This window comes from Leopardus geoffroyi, chromosome C2 (genome assembly GCF_018350155.1).
Source record: "Leopardus geoffroyi isolate Oge1 chromosome C2, O.geoffroyi_Oge1_pat1.0, whole genome shotgun sequence".
Lineage (NCBI taxonomy): Eukaryota > Metazoa > Chordata > Mammalia > Carnivora > Felidae > Leopardus > Leopardus geoffroyi.
Genome location: NC_059333.1, coordinates 51,210,001 through 51,230,314, shown reverse-complemented (window position 1 = coordinate 51,230,314; position 20,314 = coordinate 51,210,001). Strand labels below are relative to the sequence as shown.

The window sequence follows — 20,314 nt, the reverse complement described above, 5'->3', positions numbered from 1 at the left end:
CAGAATGTTTTTAAGCATATGTAGGTATATCTGTTGAGAAATACGGGCTATATTATGTCCCTCAAAATATATATGTTGAAGTCCTAACGCAGTGTGTTAGAGTATGACTATTTGGAGATAGGGTCTTAAAGAGGTAATTAGGTTAACATGAGGGCATATGAATAAATCCTAATCCAATATAAATGGTGTCTTTATAAGAAGAAGAAATCTGGACAGACACAGGGAAGACAGAGTGAAGACACAGGGAGAAGATCACATCTACATGCCAGGCTGAGTCCTAATAGATGTTTCTTCATGGCTCTCAGTAGAAATCAACTCTATCAAAACCTCTGTCTTGGATTTCTAGCCTCTATAACTGGGAGGAAAAAAATATTTTTGTCATTTAAGCCTAGTCTGTGTTACTTTTTTGGGCAGCTTTACTTAGCAAACAGTACAGGTATATTCCTCAGAAAGCATTTGCTGAGCAAAGTATGTGTGTATGTGTGTGTGTGTGTGTGTGTGTATATATATATATATATATATATATATATATATATATATATCCAACTTTAGTGACATTTTCTAAAGTTATTGTATAAATAGACATTTTTTTCTAGACATATATAAACATTCCATGAGACCTAAAACTTCTTTAATATTATGTGTTTTCTTTTCCATTAACCCTTTCTGGTTTATTATGAAGTGGTTGCATTTTGCATTCCAGTGATTACTGCTGTTGAGTACATTGTACATTTATTAGCCATTTGGATGTCTTCTTTGGTACTAAACTTCTTTCCGTTACTGTGTACTCATCCACATGTCTTAAATTTAAGGAACATTGAATTCAGCTTCTTTTCTTGTCTGAGCTGTAATCTCTTTATATCCAGCCTGCTGTCAGCTGCACAGCTTATTCTTTGCCAAAGGCTCTCATGTGGGAAAGGCAAAAAAGTCCTAGTTAATCACTTTTGGTTATGTTTTATCTTTGACATCACCCCTTCACTGTATTGTATTTTCTCCCTAAACTAGAAAGTTACTATAGATCCCTTTTTGGTATTTTCCATTGAATTCCACCATGCTGTACACCATAATCATGCATTTCACTCTCATTAAACTATTCATAATCCCTTGCAGAAAATGTGTTTTTCTCTAATGTTGCAATCCACTAAACTTTTCTTTGAATTGTGGTCACTGATCTCCTCTTTCCAGTTACAAAAGATTTGCAGGATTGTTTTTAATCCTGCTGCATTCAGACTTTTAAAGTATCTGATCATTATTATGATTTGCATTAAGTCGGCTAAATAACTTCAAGATGAAAGATTGCTGTGGTGTGAAACAAATGGTTTTCTTCAAGAGCTCTTGGTCTAAATCTTTATAAATAAGCAAATACTCATTTGAAGCTTTTGGTATGGATATAATGAGTTAAAAATAAGGTGTAAAAGCAAAGATTTCTCACTCATAAATTATTCAATAGTTTATACTTAATAGTATTTATAATTTATTGAAACCATTTTTTAATGTCATGGCAAACATTTAGGAAGGGTAATCTTATGGGGAGGGATGCCTAGCTGGCTCAGTTGATAAAGCATGTGACTCTTAATCTAGGGGTCTTGAGTTCGATCCCCACGTTGGGTGGAGAGATTACTTAAAAAAATAAAACATTAAAAAAAAAGAAGTGCAGTATTGCTCTTGAGGGTACCTATTCAAAATTAGACTACACACTCTAGACACAAAACACCTGAGTAAAGCAAGTGGAGTCTAATTTCAAAGCAGTACCATATTAAAAATATGTATTTTTTTTACTCATAACAAATAATTCATCATTATTATACTAGTATTCAAAACATACCAGGTGATATCAAAATATTACTTACTTTTTTTTCTTTGCTTACCCTTTTCTGAACTCTGAAATGTATCATAGGGAATTGTCTAAATAGTTTACAGATTTTTACTTTCTTTTCCACTTAGTTTCCTATAAAGAGTGTTTTGATTAGCTTTCTGATAAAAACTTGTTGCCTTTTGTAAAATATGTATCTTGTTTTTTAAAATGTTATTTTAACTAAACAAATGTTTAGAAAACCAGGGCATATGTGTATTCTTTTCCTTTCCTTTCCTTTCCTTTCCTTTCCTTTCCTTTCCTTTCCTTTCCTTTCCTTTTCTTTTTTTTTGGGGGGGGGGGAGGGGCGGGCACAGATACTGCTTTGAAAACAGAAACTGAAATTTGTTTATGGACGTTTTTAAAGATGAACAGTTAGGGGCGCCTGGGTGGCGCAGTCGGTTGCGTCCGACTTCAGCCAGGTCACAATCTCGCGGTCCGTGAGTTCGAGCCCCGCGTCGGGCTCTGGGCTGATGGCTCAGAGCCTGGAGCCTGTTTCCGATTCTGTGTCTCCCTCTCTCTCTGCCCCTCCCCCGTTCATGCTCTGTCTCTCTCTGTCCCCAAAATAAATAAACATTGAAAAAAAAATATTTATAAAGATGAACAATTAGTATTTCCATGTACATATAACTGCAATTTTATTGCTGTCCCATCATGCCCTCTTCTCAACTATTTCCTTATATTAGTAACTGTAAAAAATTATTATGATGAATAAATGTAATAAAAACAAAAAGTACTTAATGACCTCTATAAATGACATGTGCAGTCTTTCTCTCAATATGTAATATTACATGTAAGTGTATAAGGAAAGGAGTTTCTTATGAGACCACTTCACCCACTTAGTGTATCCCCTAATTCATTAGCTCTTGCTCAAGTGTTAGAACAATTAAAGTTGTCCAGATTTGGCAATACTGGGTAAAATGCTGTGCTTCATAGAGTCAAATATGTGTTTGGTGGTTTCTGTTATGTTTCTCGCTATTGCTCTGCTAAAATAGCAGGTATTTTGTTGTCTCAAGTTCTGAAAAGTCCTAGTAAGAGTTACAGCTGGACACATCGGGGTGTTAAATGGCATGCATGTCTTATTTCACAATTAAATATAATTCCTTGGTAATACCTCTTGTTTTGCTATTTGGCATTGTTAGAAACTGATTATTAACCATGGAATACCAAATAACCAGGACACTTGATTTGCCCTTAAATAACTGAATTTTTTATAGTCCACAAAGTGATAAATTTCAGTGAAAATAGTGGTGCACAATCTTAAAGAGGAAGTGGTATATTTAATATTGGACCTGAGTGGTTATGATAACTCAAGTCAATTACATGAGCAAGTTTCTCATATATCCACAGTAACTATTTCTACCACATTGTCATTCCTCCTTCAACTGATTTTTATATCCTTGTGGGAAGTTTGCTATGATCAGGTAACAGAAAAAGAGATGGTGTATTAGTTTCCTACTGCTTAGTGGCATTAAACAACACAGAAATATTATATTACAGTTCAAATGGTTCTCACTGGGCTAGAAATCAAGGTGTCACCAGGGAGGGCTGCATTCCTTTTGGAGGATCTAGGCAAGATGGTGTTTCTTTGCCTTTGCTAGGTCCTAGAGGTTTCATGGCCCCTACTGCTCCTTCAAAGCCAGAAAAGCAGCATTGTGTCTTCAAATCTCTTCCTGACTCTGATGGTCCTGCCTAACTTTTCTCTCAAAAGGATTACATTGTGATTTCTTTTTTTTTTTTTTAATTTTTTTTTTCAACGTTTATTTATTTTGGGGACAGAGAGAGACAGAGCATGAACGGGGGAGGGGCAGAGAGAGAAGGAGACACAGAATCGGAAACAGGCTCCAGGCTCTGAGCCATCAGCCCAGAGCCCGACGCGGGGCTCGAGCTCACGGACCGCGAGATCGTGACCTGGCTGAAGTCGGACGCTTAACCGACTGCGCCACCCAGGCGCCCCAAAAGGATTACATTGTGATTTCATTGAGCCCACCTGGAATATCAAAGGTACTTTCCTCTCCTCAAGGTTAGCTGATCAGCAAACATAATTCTATCTGCAACTTTAATTCTGTCTTGCCATGCAACAATATATTCAAAGATACCACGTGTTAGTAAGTGGACAGACCTCTTTGGGACCATTATTTTCTCTAACACAGGCTTTGTTCAGTCTTGTGATACCAGTCAGATCTAGATTGCCAACATAATATAATCACTTCCAAGTACAGTCCTTAAAGATTTTGGGCAAGAGCATCCTTCCCATAAACAGAGTTTCATGCAATATATTTGGTTGTCACTTCATATGGGTATAGAAAGGACCAGATGTATAGTTATAAATATAACTATACAGTGGTAGTTATAGACAGTGGCTATATACATAGTATAGACAGTGGCTAATAATTTTGCCATATGATCATGGATTTGAAAATTGTAAGACGGGAATTGGTAACAGGTTGGTCAGAGGAAGATATGTGTAGATGAATCTTTCAAATTGGCAAAGAGTGACAATGTTTATGTCTAAAGTAAATTATAAATTACTGAATTCTGTGCAGATGATGCTATCATCAATTATGCAATCAACATTACCCGGACACATTGGTACTTTCTCAGTGGACTCTGTGTGCGAAGTGGAAAGTGGTCATAGTAGCAGAGATGGAACTTCCTCATGAGCTCAGTAATACAGACTACCTGTCACGGAGTCTGACTGGTTTAATGTATTGCTAAATGTCTGCCCAATATACAGTTCAGGGTAACATTAAACTTTGAAAGAATTCTTCTGCAGTGGGGGATCCAGTCTGGTACCTTATATCAGGTAGATTATATTGGATCTATTAAAACATAGAAAATGAGTCAGAATCAGGTCCATTCATGACCTACTGTTCAAAATCTGCAGTCTGACAAACTGATACATACTTTAAGTTGGAGAAGCTGTGGCCAGTGGGATATTTATGAGTAAAATGACATTTCATCATATAGGTGACACACATTAATGCTGTGCACACTGGACCACATTGAGTGATATCATGGATGCAAAACAAAAATAAACATTTTTTTAAACACACATTGAAGCTCCAAGGTGCCAGTTAGAGGGATTCTTATGATGGCAATGAAAATGATGATGATGATAATAAGATATTTTCAAAATTTAATGTAAATGCATATTATCTGAAAATTTTGTTAGAATTCAGTAGGCTGGGATAGGACCTGAAGTTAATAATCTTTAAAAGCTTCCAAGTAATATTACTGTCTATAGTCCAAAGGCCGTACTTTAAGCAGCAAGGATGGCGGTGATAAAATGCTGATTATTTCAGTTATGAGTACGTGGAAATCTAACTTGCCCTAGTGCATAACAAATTTTGTACTTTATTAATATACTTTCTCATGATTCAAACAAATATTTGCTCATGATTTAAAAAGCAACTCATAATAAAATATTTTACAATTATTATCAGTGATTTTTAAAAACCATTATGGAAATGTTACTGTAATCAGCATATATTAAACTCATGTCAGAAAATCACCATTCTAACTGGGTTTATTCATGGAAACAATGATGAGCTTATCCTCACATTAATTAAGTACAATAGCCTACATAATTCAATATTGACAAGAATTAACCATGCAAAAACAGGAAAAGGGCAAAGCTATAAATTTAGTTTATCCATCCAAGCCTTGTCCTCATATAAATGCTGTTACAATATTGAACCATTTTAGCTTTGATATTTCATCTCAGTGATGTGGACTTTTTATACCAATTTGCCCATTTTATTGAGTAAATATTTTATGCTTTTGGGGCTGAGGGACAATAAATTGTCATATTTTGTTGTTCATTTTCCTGATAATAATTCCTTACTTGGGGTGTGTTCTTGGAAAATAGACCGCTATCAGAGCATCAGAGGCTATTTAGAAAATTGCATCTCTGAGCAGTGCTTCTTAACTTTATAAAAGCCTAACAAAAATATAATGGCTATAATACTCTGGGTTCTGAATTAGAGCAAAGTTTCAGTGAACCCATAAATAGACCATTTCAATGAATTTATTCCAAAATAAATTCCTGGGAAATTGCTGCATTATAGAGACAAATATCAGAAAGATTTTTTCAATGAATCAAATAATTAACCAACTAAAAATTAAACTGAAAATCTTTAATTCTATATCAAAATCCATATAAGTCACTGTATATCAAAAATTAATTGGTTCATAGTATTTATTAATACCCAAGAAAACAAAGAATTATAAATACTGTCTGACCATTTCTTTTTAAAGAGAAGCTGTAGAGAAATAAACATTTAAATAGTAATACCAGCTTGAAAATAATGTCACAATAATAGAATTCAGAGAAATGAGAAACAGCTATGGGCCAAAACCATTAGGGAAGAAGATTAGATTCAACTGAGCTGTTAAAAAAAAAAAAAAAAAGATTTCACTGGGTAAAGAATTTGGAGTGTGTGTGTGTGTGTGTGTGTGTGTGTGTGTGTGTGTGTATTTTAAATGGAGAGAGCATTGAAAGCCTAGCATATTCCATACTTTGGGCTAAATGTTGGGCATATAATGATTAACAAGATCTGATCCCACTAATTCAGGCACAATGATTTATTATATTTTTTGGTAAGAGAAGTGTTATGATGGAGGCAATGAACAAGATCTAGTTGAGTTGTGAGTCATTGTGTCTGTTATGCTGAAGGAATTCAGTGTGGTTATATATTTTGGCTAAATGATATTGGCTAAAAAATTGGCTAAAATGAAAGGTTAATACATAAATATGGGGGGTGGATAAAGTAGGCAAGATTGGTTGGGGTCATCACATTTTTGGAGGGTATGTTATATATTGGCTAAAATGAAATGTTAATACATAAATATTGGGGGATACAGTAGGCAAGATTGGTTGGAGTCAGATTTTGGAGGGTATGTTACAGTTTTATTTTTCTCTTGTATCTTTTTTGTTTTTTGTTTTGTTTTTCTCTTTTTGGGATAACAAATGTTATGCAGAATTATTCTGAGATAGGTTTGGCTGTATGTGTACCTGTGTGTGTTAAAAAAATGTAAAGTTTACTATATTAACCAGTTTTAACTGTATGACTCAGTAGTGCTAAGTATATTCATGTTATTATGAAATAAATCTTCAGAACTTTTTTGCCTTGAATAATTGAAACTTAATGTTTACTGAGTAGCAGCTCCCTTTTCTCCCCCTTCCATATCCCCTCTATGAATTTGACTATTTTAGATACCTTACATAAGTGAAATCATGCAGTGTGTGTTCCTCTGTGACTGGTTTATTTCACTTGGCATAATATCTTTCAAGTTCATTCATATTTTCTTCCTCTTTTTTTAAAGCTGAGTAACATTCCATGGTATGTATTACCACATTTTCTTTATCCATTAATCTGCTAATGACTATTTAGGTTGTTTTTATGTCTTGACTATTGTGAATAATGTTGCAGTGAACTTGAGAATGTTAATATCTCTTTGAGATTTTGTTTCGAATTCTTTTGGATGTATACCCAAAGGTGGAATTGCTTAAGCATATTGTAGCTCTATTTTTACGTTTTTGAGGAATCTCCATATTGTTTTCTATAGCAGTTGCAACATTTTACAATCCCACCAACAGTGCACAAGGGTTCGGATTTCTTCACATCCCTGCCAAAACTTATTTTTCCTTTTATCCTTCTTTCTCTCTCTCTCTCTCTCTCTCTCTCTCTTCCTTCCTTCCTTCCTTCCTTCCTTCCTTCCTTCCTTCCTTCCTTCCTCCCTTCCTCTCTCCCCCACCCTCTCTCTCTCCCTCCCTTTCTCCCTTCCCTTCCCCTTCCCTTCTTTCCCTTCCCTTCCTCTTTGCCTTCCCCTCCCCTTCCCTTCCTTTCAGTAACCATATTGATGGGCATGAGATGATATTTCATTGTGGTTTTGATTTCCCTAATGATTAATGATTATGATTATCTTTTCATGTGCATATCAGTCATTTGTAAATCATCTGTGGATAAATGTCAATTCAAGTCCTTTGACCATTTTTTAATCAGGTTATTTGATTTTTTAGTTGTTGAGTTGTAGGTGTTCTTTATTCCAGATATTAACCCTTTATCAAATATGTGAATTATAAATATTTTCTCTCATTCTATAGGGTGCCTTTTCATTCTGTTGATTATATCCTTTGATGTGCTAGGATATGACATTTATATGGTAGCTCAACTCCCATATATTCAGGACATAACAATGTATAGGAAAGACCTTGCAATTATACTGCACAATTACCCACTGTGTAGCTATCCATTACTCCAGAACAATGATGTTCAAAAGTTTACATACAGAGAAAGATCTTGAAAAATGAAGATTTTGATTAAGTTTGATTAAGTTTGATTGAGTTTCTGCATTTTTAGCAAGCTCTCAGGTGATGCCAGTGCAGTTAATCCTATGACCATACTTTGAATAGCAAGACTTTCTAAAATAGTTGACTTAAAGTTTTTATTCATATGAATTTTAATATCCAATGTGAGTGAAAATGATAATGGAAAGCATAATTTTAAGTTCTGTAGCCTTTTACATGTGCATTCATTTTATGGATTAAAAGACATTCATATTTCAACTTGGACTTGAAGATGAGAGACCCAACATCAAACTCCTTCATGAAACTGGTGTGTTAGTGAATGATGTGTTCATTCACTATAATACTCTGCAGATTCATCCAAGCTGCGTGTATCACTAGACAATTATTTTTCATTGCTGAGTGATATTCTATGGTATGTGTGAGCCACAGTTTATTTAATATTCAGCTATTGAAGTCATCTGAGCTGATTATAGTTTTAGTTACAAACAAAACTACTAAAAACATTTATGTATACATTTTTGTGTGAACATAAGCTTTTTCTAGGATAAATGTCCAAGAGTGAGATTGCTGGGTCGTGTTGTAATTACATGTTTAGTTTTCTCAGAAACTGCCAAACTGTTTTTCACAATGTAAAATTTTCAGGCTTTATATTTTATATTCCTACTGACAATGTATGAATGATCCACTTTCTCCACATCCTAGATAGTATTTGGTGTTGTCATTACTTTTTATTTGGCCATTCTGATGGGTGTGTTTTGATATCCTCTGTGGTTTTAATTTGCATTTCCCAATGGCTAATGATGTCATACACCTTTTTATGTGTTTACTTGCCATTTGTATAAACTCTTTAGTGAAAAGTCTGTTCTTATCTTTTGCTCATTTTCTAATTGGGTTATTTTTTAGCTGTGTAGTTTTGAGGCTTCTTTATATATTCTGGCTTCTGGTTCTTTGTCAGATTTGTAACTTGCAAATATTTTCTTCCACTTTACATGGATTTCTGTAAAGCAAAACTTTATACTTTTCATGAGGTCTAATTTATCAGGTTTTCATTTTATGGATTGTGCATTTGATGTCAAATTTAAAAACTTTTGCCATATGCCAGTGATTTATCATCATTTATTATTTATAGTTGTACATTTTGTATTTATCTTCATTACTCATTTGAGTACATTTTGTATAAGATGCAAGATTTAGGTTGAGGGTTTTATTTATTTTTTGTTGTTGTTTTTGTTTTTTGCCTATGAATACCCAGTTGTTCCAATACAATTTGTTGAAAAGGCTAACCTTCCTCCATTAAATTACTTTTATTAGTTTGTGAAAACTCAGCTGAGTTTATTTGTGTGAGTCTTTTTTGTGTTATTATTTTCCATTGATCTGTGTACCTAATCCTTCACCAATATCTTATTGTCTCAATTGCTATACCTATAAAGTAAGCTTTAATTTCAGATAGAGACTCTTTTTACTTTCTTTTTATTTATTTATTATTTTATTTATTATATATATTATTTATTTATTATTTAATTATTACAGATCCTGTGCCTTTCCACATAAATTGTAAAATAAGCTTATAAATGGATACAAAAATCTTGTGGAATTCTGGTGTGTATTGGATTAAACCTATAGTCAATCTGGAAAGAACTGTCACTTTTCCTATGTTGAATCTTTCCATACACAGACATGGTTTATTCTCCTTTTACTTAGGTCTTGTTGATTTCTTTTATTAACATTTTGTAATTCACACATAAAGACTCTAAACATGTTCTACCAAGTATAAACTTAAGTATTTCTTTTCTTTGGCATGATTATAAATAACATTTTATCATTTATGTTCTGTGTCCCTTTTATATGCTGCAATTTAGCTGAACTTACTACTTCTAGGAGCTTTTTTTATTATTAATTTTTTATGTACACAATGACACCATCTGCAAATACAAAGTTTGGTTTTGTTTGTTTGTTTGTTTTTCCGGTCCTATCGCCATGGCTCCTATTTCTTTAGCTTTACTTCTGTGGCTGGAAATTCTAGTACTTTGTGGAATAAGATTGGTGAGAGCAGGCATTCTTGTTTTGTCCTCAATCTTTAGAGGATATCATTCAGTCATACACCATTAAATTCAATATCAGCCTAGGTTTTCTGTAGATATTCTTTATTAGGTTGTGGATATTCCCTTAATTCCTAGTTTTTTGGGCATTTTTTTTTTCTTTTTTAAAGTAGGCTTCACACCCAGCACTGAGCCTAATGTAGGGCTTGAACACAGAACTTTGAGATCTGGATCAAGATGTTGATAGGGTAGGATTGCATTGATTTATTTTCAGATATTGAACAAGCCTTGCATGCTTATAATAAATTTCACTTTGTCATGTTGTATAATTATTTTTTATACATTTTAGGTTGGGTTTGCTTACATTTTGTTGAGAATTTTTGTGTCTATGTTTATGAGAGATAGTGCCCTAGCATTTTCTTTCTTCCTCCTTCTCTCTCTTTTTTCTTTCTTTCTTTCTTTCTTTCTTTCTTCCTTCCTTCCTTCCTTCCTTCCTTCCTTCCTTCCTTCCTTCCTTCCTTCTTTCCTTTCCTTTCCTTTCCCTTTCTTTCTTTCTTTCTTTCTTTCTTTCTTTCTTTCTTTCTTTTATATTTTATTTGCCTGGTTTTGATATCAGGGAGCTACTAGCATCATTAAATTACTTGGGAAGATTTTTTCATCTTTAATATTCTGGATGAGATTGTTTAAGAATTAGTGTTAATTCTTTTTGCTTTTCAGTTTGGCAAGTTTTTATTGATCTAACTTTAAGCTTACTGATTCTTTCTTTGGCCTTGTTGAGTCTAGTGATGAGTCCATCAAAGGCATTCTTTATTTGTGTTACAGTGTCTCTGTAGTGTTTCTGGATGTGTCTATTACTCTAGATTTCCAGGTAGCATTTTTCCCTACAGCCTCAGTCCTCTGATGCATCCAAGATGGAGGGACTTCTGGGTACTTTTCAGGTCAAAATCAAAGTCCTTATTATTTTTTTTTTAATTTTTTTTCAACGTTTATTTATTTTTTGGGACAGAGAGAGACAGAGCATGAACGGGGGAGGGGCAGAGAGAGAGGGAGACACAGAATCGGAAACAGGCTCCAGGCTCTGAGCCATCAGCCCAGAGCCTGACGCGGGCTCGAACTCACGGACTGCGAGATCGTGACCTGGCTGAAGTCGGACACTTAACCGACTGCGCCACCCAGGCGCCCCAAAGTCCTTATTTTTTAAAAAATTGAGTGTAAAAAATTTGGTAATAAAAATATATATAATTTATTCATTTTTAATATATCCTATAATTAATTTTTAGTAGATATAGGATAGACAGTTTTTCAAACAAAAAGTTTGATAGGAATGTCCTAGAAAACACAACATGAATAGTCATTGTAAGCTTTCAAAATAATTTAATCAGTCAAATGCACAGAACTAATCCAAAAATTGTTTTCTGAACTTTCTCAAAACTAATTAACAATATAATCTGTATAACCTAGTACAGTGTTTAAATATTATATAATACCATCTGCTTCATGTGTGTGCTAATTTATAAATTCCTTGGAAGATGAGATATGTTTATACATTTTGCATATCATTTAAAACAACCAAATATTTCCAAACACATCATATGTTCCATAAAATAGTGTGAAAATAGATTAGGAGGTGATATACCCAAGTATGTGTTTGTTGAATGTTGGAGAAAACAACCATATTCTTTCTATTGTGTCTTTTATCTGTTCTCTCAAAATATACTTGATTCTTACCCAATTATTAGAATGCTATTTTGTAAAACATCACAGTTTTAGCTTTGCACAAGGATATCAGTGGTTTATGTATACATTTTAATGGTGCATTTCTTTATACTTGTATATTTTGCTCTATGTTGACATTATCTATCATACTTGAATATTGATTTGTTACATATATTCTGTGTAGAAAAAACACTTGGTCATTCATTAAATTTTTCATTCAATTTCATATATCATGAAAGGTAATGATTTTATATGCTGAGTTACTGATTGTAATTTATTTATAGTTATATGTGCAGGGGTTCAGAATGAATTGTCCCAAGATATGTCACTTTGGCATGCAAATTATTTTGAGCTGAAAATTATCAAGGCCCAAAAGATTCATGAAGAAATTTTGACCTTCCCCCAACTGGCTAAAATAATTTAGATGGAGTATCTGCTCCAGAAAGGGAGCTATCACCATAGAGACTTACATTATAATATGAAGTAGGTGTAGTAGACAGGGAGGAATTTAGCAAAGTCTTTTTGTTAAAATTCTTGTTCCATTGTTTCTGTTAGGCCCAGCTAACAATTGTTTAACAAAGATTTCCTCTTTTTAATCTTCCTGTGAATCACTTTCTTTCTCTTTGAAGTCCCAGACCCCTACCTACTTCTTATTTCAGAATGACATATACACCTCATTTTGCCTGGCTAATTGGTTTGTACAATGCAAGGCTATAGAATGTAAACATGAAAGATCTGCCTTGTTAAGTATAATAGACAGTTTCTATTATCAGGTACTTGTGACACTTTCAGCTTTGATATTTTCTCTTTTGAAAGGAAGATAATATTCTTAATTTGTTCCTTGGAAATATTTATTCTGATTACCAAAGCTAATTAAATAATTATAAATATTTGTAATGGCTCTTTAAGCTTAGAAAGCAAAAGTATTATTAGTTGTGCATTATAGCATAACCAGGTTTATGTCCATGAAAATGGACGTTTTCAGAAAATGAACCATATTTAACATTTAGTACAAGTAATGTGACAGTTTTTAAAGAAATGAAGAAAGAGCTAAAAAAAATTACCTTGTAGTTCAACAAATATTTATGGAGCATTCATTACATAGAAGGTAATAGATTAACTGCTGTGGAAATTTATAGTGATAGACCAGTCATGGACCATAAAGTAGGGAAAGATGATGGAAGGAAAATGCTCTTGACTAAGTACCTATTAAAATAGGGTGTATACTGTTAGATGCTTTGCATAAATGTTTTTGTATTGTTTTTGTTTTTGCTTACATATAACAATAGTTCAAGTAAATAAACACTCCCATGGTTGTTGATAAATATTTGTTAACTAAACAGATTTTAAGGAATAAAACACTTTTATCAAATAATGACAGGCAGAATTTTAGCTGCATTCACAGGAGGGAAAGTTTGCTTCCAGAACACGTGTGAATTCTAGGAACACTTAAGAGGTGAGTTGGCACTTTAAATAGTCTCTGAGAGATGTGTAGGATTTGCACATATCTTGATGGAGAGAAAGCCATTCCAGTAATCAATGGAAGAGTGATTGCACTATAGTGATTAGTTTGATTTGCCTGAAAAGTGAAGTCTTTGGAATACTGGGCAATATCGATGAACAAGTAGGTTTGTATCACTGTTTTGAAACAGTTGATTCAGCTTAAGTGTTTCAATTCTAAGTTGTAGGAAAGTGAAGCCCCTGGAATATTTCAGCTGAGATGAGCCATGAACACAAATGTGTCTCAGGGTGTTGAGTCTAGCAATGTGTGAGAAATGAACTAAGTCAGGAAGTGGCTGGAGGTGAGATCAGTTGAAAGATATTAAAATATCCCAGGATATAGGTAATAATGACCTGAGCTCTGATAGCAACATAGGAATGGAGAGGTGGGCCAAGGCAAGATAAATTATCAGACAGTATGTCTCAGACTCTATCTAGTCCCATTCATATCTATCCTGCTAAAATGCATGTTGGCTTTTCTTCATACAACTGTGTGTGAAGGCAAATTTGAAGTTAATAATACTCTAACTTTCCAGCATTGTTTCTTCTTTAATTTCATTATCACTATGTGGAAATTATCTTTCATTTCTCCATTTTTCTACATGTTAGCAGTGGTAAAACATAAATCAAATGACATTTTACAACAACCTAAGTATATACCACAAGCCAAGCAGCATAGTTTGCAATGATAGTGATAAAATGCAGTCTATTTTATTTTATTTTATTTTATTTTATTTTATTTTACTATTTTATTTTATTTTACTATTTTATTTTATTTTATTTTATTTTATTTACGTTTATTTATCTATTTTGAGAGACAGAGAGAGAGAGAGAGAAAGGTAGAGAGAGAGAGAGGAAGAGAGAGAATCCACACTGTGAGCGTAGAGCCTGACACGGGGCTCCATCGCAGGAACCATGAGATCATGATCTGAGATGAAATCAAGAGTCAGATGCTTCACTGAATGAGCCACCCAGGCATCCCCAGTCTCATTTTAAATCTCCTAATATGCTTGATACGGAAGCCTGGATTTATATAAAAGTTTTTTTTTGGGGGGGTCTGTCATTTCTAAATTCATTTCGCATTATGTTTCTAATCAGGTTCGTCACAAGTAATTTTCTTTTCTTTTCTAGCCTTCTTATTCAAAATGTCTATGGTTATCATTATAAAACTTTCCTTAAAGATAATACTTTGATTCAAACATGCTAAGGGGTTATCATGAATATATAACTCAGACAAATAAAGCAAATGTCAAACTCAATTTGGCAAATCGACAGAGTGTCTTACACAGACACAAGAGGAGTATTATCAGATTGCTCCTATTCATTGAAAAATGTCATAAGGTGTGTTACTTCTAACATGATTAATGAAAATGATATATTTGTGCCATGAGTTTTAAAATTTCCTATACAAGCTGTAAAGGTGTCAAAAAGGAAAGGAACTTGAACAGTGATGCCCCTTTGAGTATTTTTGAAGCAATTCAGTAATATTTAGATGTTTGTAAAAAGGTGGGTTCCAGGCCTCTTTAGGATGTCTCATCCACCCTCACTTAGCTGTTTTCTCCTATCCTGAACTTCTAGCGATGGGTGTAATGGAGAGGTATTGGAGAGGAAGAGAGGAATAATGGGTGTGTGGACATAATTAATCTCTTCTGCATTTTATATTTTCAATTTTTTTCCCACACTTCACAACACTTCTTTACAGATATCTCATATCAAGAGAGTTGTTAAAATGGTTTAAGTTTCATTAAGGTGTAAAGCAGCATAATTTTCAAGAAGATCAGTGTTATGTTAATTTTTGAACCACTTGAATCATACTCAGATGAATATATACTGAAGATGAATCATACTCAGATGAATATATATTATTATATATATGAATATATATATATGAATATATATTATTATATATAAGCAAGAATTAGAAAGCTTTTGATACTTTACAACTTCTTTATATTTTCAGGCTTCTCATACTATTTACATAGCCAGAGGATAAAATAGCATTTTCTATGTATATGTTATATATTGAGACAAAAGACATAATTACTGTATACAGTAGTGTTACCGAAGTGATCTTTGCTTCAATCTAAATTGCTTCTTAGCACTTAAGTTCAAGGGCATTTTGCTAAATGAAATAAGTCAGACATAAACAAAAATACTGTGATTTCTCTTATATGTGGATTCTAAAATAAACGAAGCAAAACATCCAAAACAAACAAACAAACAAACAAACAAACAAAATATGCAAACAAAACCCAAAGTCATAGGTACAGAAAACAGATTGGTGTTTGCCACAGATGAGGGTTCGTGGGTGGAATAAATGGATGAACTCCTTTTTTTATTTGTTTGTTTATTTTAGTTTAAATAAAAATATATAGTATATTTAAATCAAATTAAATATTAAGTGAAAATGTCTATCCATAAACCAAAAGAAGGACAGACTTGTTGAACTTCTTTATATCCATATGACTAAATTCTTTGCAAAGCTTATAGTAATTACACACTGTATTTCCTATAACATATTTACCAAATTTCTTTCTTTAGTTATTTTAACAGAAATATCTTTTGTTATATTTATTCAGAGATAATTCAAGGATACTTACAATTCATTAATTATATTTTTATTACCAAACTTTTTTTCTGCCCAATTAAGCCTGATAGTCAAGCTTCTGAAGTGCCATTAATCTTATTTATAAGTGGAGGTAATAAAGTCAAATGTTTCCAAGAGTCAGGCAATAAGTAAGATGAAGGAGGTAAAATAGTATTATACAGACATTATATGAAAACCAGAAGTCCAAAACTCATGTTCAAGCAGTCATTGCCATGTTATAATTTAGGACTAGCATTGCTTGATATACTGTTTGGTTTTTTTTTCCCCCAAAGAATCCAGAAATACAGAACTTTATAGATGAAAAGTGAAATGTCAAGATTTTATTATTATTTTTTTTAATTCAAACAAAACATGCTGTGTGTCATATCTGTCTCCTCTCACATAGGCAGCTAGTTTTCTGGAATGTCATGGGTTAACTATAATTTCTGGCAATAAAATTCATGAATAATTATGTAATGAAGGCAAACACTGGATCTGCAAACTGACAGTTACTCCTATTAAAATTTATTTTGTTGTTTGTTTTATTTTTTTCTGTTTTGTGTGTGGATGTTTGTTGTTTTTTGTTTGTTTTTGCTTTACTCTTCCTTACTTTAGTAGTTACCTATCTGTCAGGCATTATATAACCATCTTGCGTCTGACTTGATGTTAAGGACTAAAATTATGGCAGTGAACCAACAATGACACAGTTCAGCGTCTTTTTTTAGAAAAGCTAGACAATAAATAAGTAATTAAAAATCATGGTAAGCCCTAAAAGAAAGGAGCAGGGAAGATAGCAGCTGTGGTGGCAAATGCGGTGAAGCTTCTTGATGACCAGAATTACAAAGATGCCATGAGCAATGCCATAGATATAATATCCACCTCTGTGCTGAGCCCAGTGTGTGCCTTCCTTTCTTGGACTCACAGCCTAGAGTATTCCAGAGCAACTGTTATCTCTGGATGGGAAAGAGACACCAGGGTCCAGGATTGGCCTCTGGGTACCTGTACTCCTACCCTGTCCTACATATGGCTACCATATGTACTGTGCCACCAGAAAAAGAAGTGGTTCCACCCTTGTGAGGATCCGGACTTTTTTTTTTAACCATCTATTAAACCAGACACACACCAGACCCTGAAGAAAAAGGGGTTGATCTCTCAAGACGGCAGTAGTTTAGAGGCTCTATTGTGCACCAACCCCCTGGAGAAGTGAGGTGCTCTAGATCCAGAGAGGATAATGACAGCCTGGGTAAGTTTCCTGTGACTGACAGTTGAGCAGGGACGTGGATTCTAGGACCAGATGACTTCCTGGATGACCCTGATGATGAGGACTGTTAAGAAGACATTCCCAGGTGTCTGGGTAAGGGGGAAATCCAAGGGTAGAGGTGTGGACAGTGCCTATACAAATCTGGACACTTCCATCCTGGGGATCGGGACAAGCCCTGTGCCTGTGACATTTGTGGACACTGTTACAAGAACTGACCAGGCCTCAGTCACCACTCCCACTTGGCTAAGGAGCAGGGTGAGGATAAGGAAGACTCACAGCCACCCACCCCAGCTTTCTGAGATCAGAGGAGCAGAAATCCAAGAAGGGTCTGGACGGATTGGCCCTGCCCAACACTATGGTGACTTCTGCCTCGGGAACTCAAAGATCAACAAGAAGACAGGGCAGTCCAAGGAGCTGGTGTCTTGTTCTGATTGTGGCCACTCAGAGCACCTGTCTTTCCTGAACTTCACCCTGGTGACGATGGCAGCTGTGAAGACCTGCTGCTGGCAGTGCATCTAGCACAAGTGCTGCAACATCTGCAGGACCTTGGAGACACTGTGCAGCACCTTGGAGACACTGTGCAGCACCTTGGAGATCACTGTGACAACTGTGATGGTGGCTACCATATGTACTACCTCACACCATCCGTGTCTGAGCCTCCTGAAGGAAGTTGGAGCCACAGCTTGTTTCTGGACCTGTGGAAGGAGAGAGTTTCCATCTACTGGAACCAGAACTCCTCTTGATATGCTCCCCACCCCCACTGCCTCCATACCTCTAGGGCTGTCGTTCTCTTCCTCTCTTGTTTTTCATGCCCACCTTTTCCTCTTCTTTCGCAAGTGCAGAGAACCTCGGGTAGTTGTGCTAGTCTGCTTTTGGCAGCAGTAAGCTCAGGTGGCAACTCTGCCCCACTCTGGCCACCGGGAGATGTTGGATAATGTGCCTGTTTTTTAACTCCATGAAAAAGTCTACCTCCGAAATCCCCTTTTGTTCTTCCTAGACATGCAGCTCCTGCCCCTAACTGAATTGGGAGCCTCTGCCTCCTGCTCTGTGTATCTTGGCTTCTGGGTCACAGGGAGGCCACATAGACATCCCTTTCTTCCCTTGCATGCTCACTAGCAGCCAGGAATATCTTCACACCCTGATCCCTCAGTTTTTTGCCTGGGGACACTGAGGTGGAGTAGTTGGCACGGGGGTGGGGGTGGGGCACTCCATGCCAGGACACTTTGGAGTGGCCTTCCCCTTGGCTGTGGGCAGGCCCTAATTCACTGTCACTTTGGAGTTGAGGTGTCTTTTTTCTTTCCTTACTTTCTTTCTGTATTCTAAACATTTGTACAAATAAATACTTTTACACGGAAAAAATCATGGTAACTGCTGAGAAAGATGTAGAAGTTCCTACCACTCTCCCCACTATACTGTGGATCGTTATTTGCTATATAGTATTCTTGGAAATCTGTTAGTACTATTTTTGTGTCTATGCAAACTTATGTAATTAAATTTAACCAAAGTATAGGCCTCACCATTCATAGGTGTGAATATTATGCTATTCAAAAAGACCCAGAAATCACTTGAATGCTGTTCATTTTCCCAATAGCTAGTGAGAAGTGTTTTCAGATTCTTGAAAATCTTATCTTGTTGCTGGAGTCATATTTGAATTATAAAATATTTCTTGGGGGATAGTGACATTTTTTTTTTCCCTGAAGCCATTTGGGGATAATAAGATAATTCCCAGCCTGGTTTTGTTGTAAGCATGGTCCTCAGCCTTTCAAACATGTTATCAGATCACCTCTCCTGTGCTTTCATTTTAAGGTGCTTGAACAAAATAGTTCTCCACCAAAGTCTGTAAGGGAGTATTTGACTTGTTTGAATTAAATCTATGGCCGTCAATAAGGAGCTCATATAGGGAGGAGGTGGAGTGGGGAATCAGTTCTATTTTATTCTCTTTTTTAATACTTTGCAAACCTCACCATGGTCTGCAAGGATTATCTGCTTCTTAAAACACTTCTTTGCTGTTCTGAAATGTTTACTTCCAACAGGAACTTGATGGATGTTTAACATTTCTGCACATTATATTACTTTTCCTCATCCAGTTAAAATCCCAACAAGCCTGGGCTTGACATTGAGTTGGAGGTACTATCACAGCTTTCTGTTCTCCTTATAAAAAGTGAGCAGTTCATTATGTTTTGTCAAAATGTTCTATGTCAGTGCTGTCCTCATTAATGCTGTGCCTTCTTGGTGACTCTGTAACAGTTCAAATTGCTTTAAAAAGTTACTCTTAAGAATGCCAAAAAGGAAAGGAATTCATATATCTTTATGTCTCTCATTTTGGATGGTATATATTATTGTTTCCCTAGGGAGGCAAACAAACAAATATTGAAGATATTTGCAACATGAAGTGAGGAGTGAGTTTGCTATTATAGGCCACTAGGTTATCTTGGTTAAATTCTCTAATTTGTCTGAATCTTCGTTTACTTCCCTGTAAGGTGAACACAATAAAATGTATTGACTTGTTGAAGTTGATGCCATTTTAAAATGTGTGTGGAAATATTTTTTATAAAAATACTGAATTAAGTATCAGGGAATATTGAAATATTGCTATATGTTTTTATTAACTCCTTTACTCTCTGAAAATGAAGGCTTGGGTATGGGGCAGTAGGAGATCAAGTTAAATATATATATGCCAAATATATATATCACAAAGATACTGAGATTACATATTATCAGCTTTCCCATGTCACAGATTCAGTTGTCTCTAAGGGATCTTCTGACATAAGCTAGTTTACCATAAATGTTTTGTGGCTTTTCGTCTCATCTTTGACTCCTAAGGCACAGAGAAGCATAATACCAATGCCATTTAGAAGAAACCCTAAGACATTGAGTATCACTTAAGATGATAGAACAGCTATTCTGCCTGAATTGTAAAATGTCAAGTCACATGTTCTTCATTGGTATATATTCAAGAATATATTAATTGGTATATCTTCATTGGTGTATATATATTTAAAAAAAAGACTAGAACTAGAAATAGTGACAGGTCTTGGTATTATGT

General features: G+C 34.9%; 1 pseudogene; it reads left to right on the top strand.

The window, feature by feature from the left end:
* Positions 1-18,071, top strand: part of LOC123610322 — a 110,138-nt pseudogene extending 92,067 nt beyond the window's left edge.
* Positions 18,072-20,314: the final 2,243 nt, after the last annotated feature.